At 39.7% G+C, this 9,581-nt stretch overlaps 1 protein-coding gene across 1 annotated transcript in view; it reads right to left on the bottom strand.

The window, feature by feature from the left end:
* Positions 1–1,594: 1,594 nt before the first annotated feature.
* TMEM232 (transmembrane protein 232) overlaps positions 1,595–9,581 on the bottom strand; it is a 246,282-nt gene continuing 238,295 nt past the window's right edge. The window contains exon 15 of the mRNA XM_072958289.1: positions 1,595–2,076. The gene's annotated coding sequence lies outside the window, so the exon portion shown is untranslated. The remainder of the gene's footprint in view (positions 2,077–9,581) is intronic.

Here is a 9,581-nt window from a genome sequence, read left to right as displayed (position 1 = left end):
GAATATTTGACTCTCTGGATGTGTCAGGCAGGCTCTGTAATTAAATGGCTCAGCATTTCTGTTTGTCAGGGTGATATAAAATAAGGGGAAAAAACGTTTGCTTTGTGAAGCCCTGCCATAAAGCCTTCAGGAAGGATTATACATCATCAGGCCTTTGGCTCCCAAAGGAAAATGCTCTGAAAGACAAAACATCTTCAGTGTCAATTTTCAACCAGGAGAAAAGTGAATGAAATGAAGTTTGACATATGGAACAGTTTTCATAAGTTGTTTCAAATGTGAGTCACAGGAAAGGTTACTTTGAGGATATGGTGGAAGATCAGCTGAGATGCTTCTAGTAACTTGAATGGAGCCCACAGCCAACTTACCTTTCTGTGCTCGCAGGCCCTGACATGGGCTACACTCAGTCAGGGAGGGACAGGACCCATTAGTCATTCGTAATTGCAGAGTTTGTACTTGTGTCTTACGGTTGCTTTTGTAGAGAGGGAGGCTGAAACTAGCTTGGAAAACAGTTAGGAAGACTGTCTCTTCCTTCATTTACCTAAGCCCATCATTTGAAAATAGTCCTTTCACCAAATACTTCCATCTACGCATAAGTTTTTTAAAAATCCTCCCACACCAGCAATTTTCATATATACAGCTAAAAATACATGAAATATAACCACCACAATTGCATCTTCCAGTGTATTAGAAATTCAGCCTATAAAATTAACACTAACACACTGTGATGACACATAGTTACTGCACAAACCAAAGATTTAAGAAGAGTGAATTTCTTAGAAACTTTGATCATATATATATTCATGTTTGGGTGTTAAGAAGTTAATATGCTTAAGATACAATCTCGTAAAGTATCCGTAGTTGGCTAGCCTCCATTCTAGATTAAGTATACAGCCTAGAAGAGTTATTTCCAATTCATTATTTAAGGGAATGAGGATTTTCTAAGCCTATACCATGCATTTCTTTGTGTAGTTATCAACTAAACGAAACACCCTCTTCCTCAGTGCCTTAATGCCCAGTTTCCTTAAACATATGGTGATGTGTAGATGTGTTTCTGTTGTCTTGCAGTTCATGGGAAGTTAAACTAAAAGAGACCATAAGCCAGAATAGTGACTCTCACTCCTGACTCACAACCTCAGCAAAAGCAAAAAGTGAGTGCATCAGTCTTACCTTGCAGAGGGATGGCTAGGAGCTGGAAAGGCAAAATTTCTTCTAATATGTTTGACATAAGAAAACGAAAGGGAAATTTTCATTTCCTATTTATGAACATCTGTCACTGTCCCCTCCCCCAGTGTCTAAGCCATTACAGCAAGTACAGTAATGGATTGTACTTCCTTTCTGGATTGATGTCTTGTCAGCCTGAGATTCAGAGAGAATAGCTTGTCCTCTAGCTAAGACCAGCCTATCACAGGGAGCAGCAAGAAACATGCAAAGATACAGAAGTGGATTGGTTTCTTCCCTGAGTTCCCTGCACTGCACTTCCTGGAGCTTTTCCTGTAGTATCTAGGGCAGTTCTGTGTGAGAGCTTCTATGGTTGTGTTTCAGCCTCCTACATGGCCCAAATGCTAATCCTTAGTGGATTTAAAACACCAGGCTCTTTAGTATTAGTCATGCTGATCAATTTTAATTGAAAAAGAGAAAGCACATGTTTTCCACAGTATGGCACAAGGTACATCCATTAAGAGAGCTGCTGATAGGGAGGCAAGAACAGAAGCAGTTCCTACATATTTCTCTCGTAAGAAGCTTTTCCCCTTTTGATGGAGTTTATATTCTGCAAAGAATAGGCATGGAGTGCTGAGGGAGAAGGGGGGTCACTTGTCTGCTGGCCACCCAGGTTGTGGACGTGAAGAGGATGCCACAGCCATGTCAGGCTCCCTGGTGCACCCCTTAGGAGAAGTCAGGTTGTTGGACCACACCTTCCTTGTGCCTGTATGGACTAAATGGCAGTGGTGGGATTTGAAGCCAGGTTTGCTCAGATCAGTCGTAGTTGTACAGGGTGACTGCAGAGCTTGAATCCTCCTTTCCTTCAGAATTACCTTGCAGTTTCTCCAGGAAATTTAATTCATTCATGTGGCTTCTCTGGTAGAAAAGGAAAAAATTCTGATCAGCAGCTTATCATTTATCTAGACAGTTTCTTTCCAAATTCTCAGAGCTCTATCTGAACAGTTTTGTTTTCCTCCTATGAATTTACTATTTAAAAATAAGCAAATGAATTAAAAAAAATAAAAGAACCCTATCATCTTGTATTTTGGTTTTGGTATTTGTTGTTGTTTTGCTTTAGTAACAACTTTGTTGATACATAATGCACACACAAGGAAATCTATTCTTTAAAAATGTACAGTTCAGTGGTTTTTAGTATATTCACAGAGTTGTGTAAATCATCACTACTATCTAATTCTAGAACGTTTTCATCATCCTCCAAAGAAGTTCCATACCCGTTAGCAGTCTCTCCCCAGTTGTCTTACCCCCAGTCCCTGGCAACCACTAATATACTTTCTGACTGAATTCTGGACACTATATAAATTTAATCATAAAATTTGGGCCTTCTGTGTCTGGCTTCTGTCATATACTATATTTTCAAAGTTTATCCATATTGTAGCAGATATCAGTACTTCATTTCTTTCATATGACCAGATTATAGTCCCTATATCACATTTTGTTTATCCATTTTTCAGCTGATGGACATTTAGGTTGTTTCCATTTTTTGGATATTCTGGATAATATGAACATTTGTGTACAAGTTTTTTTATGGACATTTTCTTAGGTATATACCTAGAAATGGGATTCTGGGTCATCTAATTCTGTGTTTAAATTTTGCAGAAAATGCCAAACCATTTTCTAAAGTAACTGTACCCCATTTGCTATTTCAACCAATAATACATAAGGGTTTCAATTTCTTCACATCCTCATCAATATATTTATTGTTTATCTTCTTAATTCTGGTCACACTAGTTACTGGTGGGTATGAAGAGGCATCTCATTGCAGTTTTGATTTGCATTTCCCTAATGACTAATGATTTTGAGCATTTTTACTGAAGTATAGTTGATGTACAATATTATATAAGTTACAGGTGTACAACATAGTGATTCACAATTTTTAAAGGTTGTACTCCATTTATAGTTATAAAATATTGGCTATATTCTCTGTGTTGTACAATATATCCTTGTAGCTTATTTATTTATGCATAGTAGTTTATACCTCTTAATCCTCTACTCCTATCTTGCCCTTTCCTGCCTTCCCATTCTATAAGTCCCTTTCTTTTTTGTTATATCCACTGGTTTATTTTATTTTTTTAGATTCCACATATAGGTGATATCATACAATATTTGTCTTTCTCTGTCTGACTTGCTTCACTTAGGATAAATACCCTCCAAGTCCATCCATGTTGTTGCAAATGGCAAAATTTCGTTCTTTTTTATGACCAAATAGTATTCCACTGTGTGTGTGCTTGTGAGCATGTATGCACGTGTGTATATCACATCTTCTTTAGCCATTCATCTTTTGGTGGACGCTTAGGTTGCTCCCATATCTTAGCAGTTGTAAATAATTCTGCTATGAACGTTGGGGTGCAGTTTTGAGCATCTTTTCATGTGCTTATTGGACATTTGTATATTTTTTTGGGAGAAACAACTATTAAATTCTTTGCCCATTTTAAATTTGGATTATTTATCTTTTTATGTGGGGGTTGTCAAAATTATAAACTCTGAATAAAAGTGTCTTATCAGGTATATGATATGCAAATATTTTCTCCCACTTCTTGGGCTGTCTTTTCACTTTCTTGATGGTGTTCTTTGAAGCACAAAAGGTGTTGGTTTTTTTTAAGTTGAACTTACCTGTTTTTAATTTTGTTGCTTGTGATTTTAGTGTCTTATCTAAGAAAGCTTTTTTTAAATCCAAAATCACAAAGTTTACATTTATGTTTTTTCCTAAAAATTTTTATAGTTTTAACTCTTCCACTTAGGTCTGTGATCCATTTTGAGTTAATTTCTCTATACGGTATCTGGTGGGAGTGTAATTTTGCTTGCTTGCTTTTTGCATATAGATATCTAGTAGATCCAACATCATTTGTTAAAAAGATTATTCTTTCTCCACTGAATTGTGTTGATACCCTTGTCAAAAATCATTTGACCATAAAAGTAAGAGCTTATTTTTGGTATAAAACTATTTCTTATCCTCTTATCTTCCGAAAACATCTTGATTTTGGACTTAAAAGTTCAACGTGCGTATTCTGAAAATCTCAAACCACGTTCTCTGGACAAGACATTGTTTACTTCTGGCTCTCAAGTCTTATTAGTTTGGATTCTCCCAGAAGAAGATTCTAAGACCAGAATCTAAGTGTGAGTTGCTTACTTAGGAGGTGTAGGAAACCCTGGTTGACAGTGGAAAAGAGACACGTAGAGGAAAAGAAGATAGTAATGAATGTATTATTAAGTTATCCTCCAGAATGGACAACTGGAGCCCAATCTTAAGGGGAAACAGTAAGAAGTGACCAAAACACTCTTCTAAGTTATGCTACCTAAGACCTAAGGGACCTCTGGTATTTTATAAAACTCCTGATCGATGCTTCTGAAGGTGTTAGTTCTCTGGAGCTTCCAGCCTGTCTGCATACAAGAAGAGTGGCTCTCTGCAGTGATGAGGAAGGTTTTAAGCACAGAGATATGGGCAGTGGCAGTTAGAAGAGGCTAGAGCACACCAAACAGTAAAGTCAGAGGGATATGGGAAGGGCATTTGCAGTGTCTGCTACATGACCAAAGGAGAGGTTTCCTTTCTCAGGGGGTGCTTAAAATTCAGGCGCTACCCAAACACCCCAAGCACCAGTTTCCAAAGGCAGCCAGAAGAAACCTGAAGCAAGAGAAAAATACCAAGATATTACACTTGTAGCAATATACCATTCAGAGCTGATATGCTGGAGAAAATAAAACTTAATTCAAATGCAATGCAGCAGGAGGGTGAATCACTTTTATATTTGAGGTTATTGTTTTAGTCAGGAGTCCAATTGCAAGCAGCAAAAATTAAATTTGCTTAAACAAAAGCTAACTCTTCTGGCTCATATAATTGAACTATAGAGAAAGCAGGAGGCAGCTGGCCTTTGGGACATCTGGAACGAGGACCTCAGATGCAATTATGATTCTCTGTCTTTACAATGTGGCTTTTTAAATCTTCAGCTCCTCTAAGCAGAAGGAACATGGTTTTCGGCTCCTCTTGGCCACTTCCTTTTAGCTACCCAATTGGAAAGAAATGGGCACTTCTCTGGCAACTACAATTTAAAACGTTGCCAGGGCGTACCACAATTTGACTTGCTTGATAACATATCCTGTGCTAACCACTCTGTTCGGAAGGATGTTGCTCTGCCTTGGTTCGTGATCACACCGTGTGGCCAGCCGTAAAGGCTGTTATTAGCGAAGAGATGTAAAGATGGGCAGTTGGAGCAAAGAACCAGTGATCTCTGGGTCCGGCTCAGGGAGTGCAGGGATGAGGGCAGACTCAAGGGCCACACAAAAACAAAAAGGAGATAAAAAAAAAACTTCTCGTCCCCTGAATCCTTTATGTACTTCTGTAATGTTCCAGGAACCTCAGCTCATGGTGGGATATTATTTCAAGGGCTTATAGTGAAACTCCTTCTTCTTGCAATTCCCATCTTCCCTTGACATAAACTATCAAATCACTGCTCCTTTAAGGTTACATCACGCTGTGGGATAGCTGATTTCTTTGATTGTATAATTGCAAGGAGGTAATAAAAAATCCGAACCAATCTTAGCTATTTTTCTCTTTTTTTAGTTCCTCTAATATTAGTTCATTAGAAAAAGAAAAAGAAGTTACAAATTTCAGCGCTGCCTAGTTACCTAGTTCAACTGTTTTAGAAATAAGTGAGTGACGTCAAATTTCAAATAATCAGTCTTCAGCAAAGATTAAGATGAGAAAGAGTTTTAAAATGCTTAGGAAGTTCTAAAGTGCTTTCTGTATTGTTTCCAAATAATTATCACCATTTGTATCCCTGAGGAATCCTCCAGCCTTCAACAAGATCCACCAACCTTTTCTGGGAAGGGAGAGCTGGGGTTCTTTGCTTGTGTGGGAGCAGTGTCTTTAGGCAAGATAAGTAAGAACACTGAACAGCGGATGTGACAAACATAGCAAGTAGTTACATGCTAATTCAGGCTGTCACCTTTAATTAGGACTTGAGTTCTGCTGTCTTCCGTCTTTGGAAATAAGCACTCATGATCAAAGAGCTACCTTCTTTAAATAATTTAAGTAGGTATCCATTCTCATTAAGGTAGATATTGAATATTGGATATGAAAATGACTGCTTCTCTTTTTTTTTTAACCTTTAGATTTGATGGCTGGCATTTAATTGAATAGGCCCCTGTACAGAAGGAAAGGACATCTGGCTGTGTCCCTCTTTAGGGCTGAGGATCAAGCACACAGTCCGTTGGAGGCCTTCTGTGATCCCAGCACCTCTCTGGGTTGGAGCAGGTGGGAGGGAGCCTCTTTCTGCCTGGTGGGCTACCATACAGGTCTCAACAGCTGCCAGAGGGCAAGCCAATTTGGTTCTGCTCTTCTGAGAAGGAGATATTTCCCTCCCTGACCCAAAACAAGAGTGGACTGGAATGCAGCACAGTGTTTGAGGAATCCTTAGACATATCCTCAAAATTTCATGAAAAGGTCCCTGCTGAAAAGATAAAGTATTCAGCCTATACAGAGACCTGAATGTAGCCCATGTCTACCACTAGGAGCAATAAGCCTGCCCTGTTCTGCCTTTTTAGGGTGGGTAAGGATGCTCATAAGAAAAGTGTGGCGAAGAACCATTAGGCTGCAAGATTGCAGCCATCCCAGAATTCTTCTGAGTTCCCTCTAGCTTTCCACTTCATTATATCATTTCCCCTCTCCTCTCTGCTGTCTTGCACCTTCTCCTTTCCTCCCCGATCCCCAGGCCAGTAGAATATAGGAGATCATCAACAAATCAACTCACAGTTACATTGAGAAGAAAGTTAGAGAGACAGACAGAAAGTGATGAAAGAGCGACTGGATAGCATAGAGCAAATTTCATTTAATTATGTTTCCTGTTTCCATAGGCCTACAGGCTTCCCCCCTAGGCTTCTGGTGGGAAAAGCCGTGCTATTTTCCTTCCTCCTCCTCCTCCTTCTTTTTAAATCTTTACAGATCCCGGTTAAATTCACCAGTCCAAGGTTGATTTCATTTATCTAACATTCCATTGAAATGGAAAGGACAGATGAAATTTCACTGCCACTCATTTTACAGATGGACTCCATTAATCAATAAAAATATCCATTAAAATCCATAAAAATCAATCTAGGATAACGCCCTTCGGTATGCGTATGAAAACCCGGCAGCATCCTGAGGCCCAGCTCCCACTCACTGTCAGATTGGCATCTTGTCCCTTCTGTACTATATGCCTTGCGCAGTACCTCCTTGGGTCTACAAGTCAGACTCTTGCTCTGATCAACTTGTGGCCCACCCATCACCAGTTGGACTTTTGGAACTTCCTCTGAGATGGGCTTTGATCATTGTCTTCTGGCTTCATGCACTGAACATATGGGCTAGAGTCACTACATCTTTCGATCACAGGTTCCAAGTCCAGGTCACCTTCTTTATTTCCTTACTCAACTTTTACTTCCATAGCAGAAGGATCTTATACAAAGAAGGTGGAGACCATGTAAACAATAGTTTGGTTAAAGGAAAATAAAAATGAATAGAAGCCAAGACTCCTATGCAGTGATAGTTGAGGTAGTGCACGGAGAACATGGATGGGGCAGGCAGAGGCAGAGGATGGTCTACAGGGTGAAGATGAGCAAGGGGTTTTAGGGGTGATTGAGGGTGGCTCCTGTCACACCGAAAGAGTCAGAGGGCAGTGTGAGCTTAATCATGATGGAGGAGAGCACTGCCAAAGAGATGATGGAAGAAGTCTCAAAGTAGAAGGGTGTTCAACATCAGAAACATTTTTAAAAGATTTTCAAGATATCTGGGAGGTTGGGATTAAAGTATGATTGGGCTTGAGATTTTCCTAACACCAACAGAGACCAAACCAATATGTGGCTGAACAAAGAACTCATACATCCGTGGCCACAGGATGATGATTTTGAAAACATTCTCTTTTGAAACAAACCCAAGACATTTGATAACTTGGGATGCAAAGTTTACGTAAAAATAAAAGTAAAGTTTGTTTTAACAATGGCATTGAATTCTGAAATGAAGCTCAGCAGCAATAAAAATTCAGCATCAGTTGCACACAAACATACTGCACGACTTTGCATTAGAATAAGCCTTTCAGGGGACTGGATGTACTATAAATTTAGCGAGAATCAGGCTCTTTTTGAAATGCTAATATCAGACAGGTATCAAGATTACCATGTTTCTACTGGAGCTGAGGAAAACAGTGACAATAGAAATAAATGGGCCACTGGCCACTGCGAAGAAGCTCGGGTTCATCCTTTCCATTGCCAGAGTGAAATTCATAATAAAATGCCAACAAAAGTAAAGATGAAGTCAGACGTGTCCCTAGCAGAGTAAGCATCTGCTAAGATGATCCTATCCCCCACAAAACACTGACAATCCTGGTACATGTGTATATCTGTCAGGGAAGGATTCATCCTGTGAGGGAAAAAGACTGACTGGTGCAAAATCTGATCTCCTGTCCTTGCGGGAACTTTAAGAAATAACAGATGACTGTGTCTTCCCTGACTGTTCCCATAGCCAACTGAGCTTTTTATGTCTAAACTGCTCTGTCTGTTCCTCACTTTCCTTGCTACCTCCCTCTCCCACATCCCATGACTATTACATCTCTGTGAAACATCAGAAGAGGAGAATGGAAACTGTAGGGTTTAAATGATACCATCTCTCTGCAGGAGATTCTTGCCCAATAGAAGAAATGATCAGTTATTTGGCTAAAAGAGTTTTTTCTAATCCTGAAATTGAGAAGGTTTGGGGGACACCATAGCCCGCCACCTCATACACTTTGTAGAGTGATCCTTTATTACTGGTCTCTGAGGATGGAGCAGTCTTAGCTTGGTGTTGCATTCCAGCCCCAAATCAGATCTGCTGCACAGAGATTCTGAGCTGAATCCGTCATATCAGATGTTATTGCATTCTCTTTACACCCCACATGCTCTTTGGTCTCTGAGGAAAATTTTGCATTGGACAGGACCAAATGATGGGTGATGAGGCCAAGGAAGCACTGAGATATTCCCTTGGGAATGCCTCACCCCTACGACATAGGAAAGCCAAATTACCTCTGTGGATATCAAAACCTGGTTACATATAGTGTGAGCAAACTTCCGTCTACTCTGCTGGCCTCAAAACTCTGAATTCCTCTTAAAATACACTGTTTTGATCATGTGATATTTTAATAATAATGATCTTGAGGGATAATAATGTGGTAGCACAAAGACCATGTCCTTGACTAAAGCAGAGAATTTGAATGCTGGCAGTGCTCACCTTTCTAAAGATTCAGCTGTCATTTTCGTATTAACAGTTTCAAAGAACTGGCCATAATTCTCCCCAGCTCCTCTAGAGCACACACACCACAGGCATTCATTGCCTCCGACAGGAGCTGGAACCCGTGGAATGT

This window comes from Vicugna pacos, chromosome 3 (genome assembly GCF_048564905.1).
Source record: "Vicugna pacos chromosome 3, VicPac4, whole genome shotgun sequence".
NCBI lineage: Eukaryota > Metazoa > Chordata > Mammalia > Artiodactyla > Camelidae > Vicugna > Vicugna pacos.
This window is presented reverse-complemented; position numbering and strand designations above follow the sequence as displayed.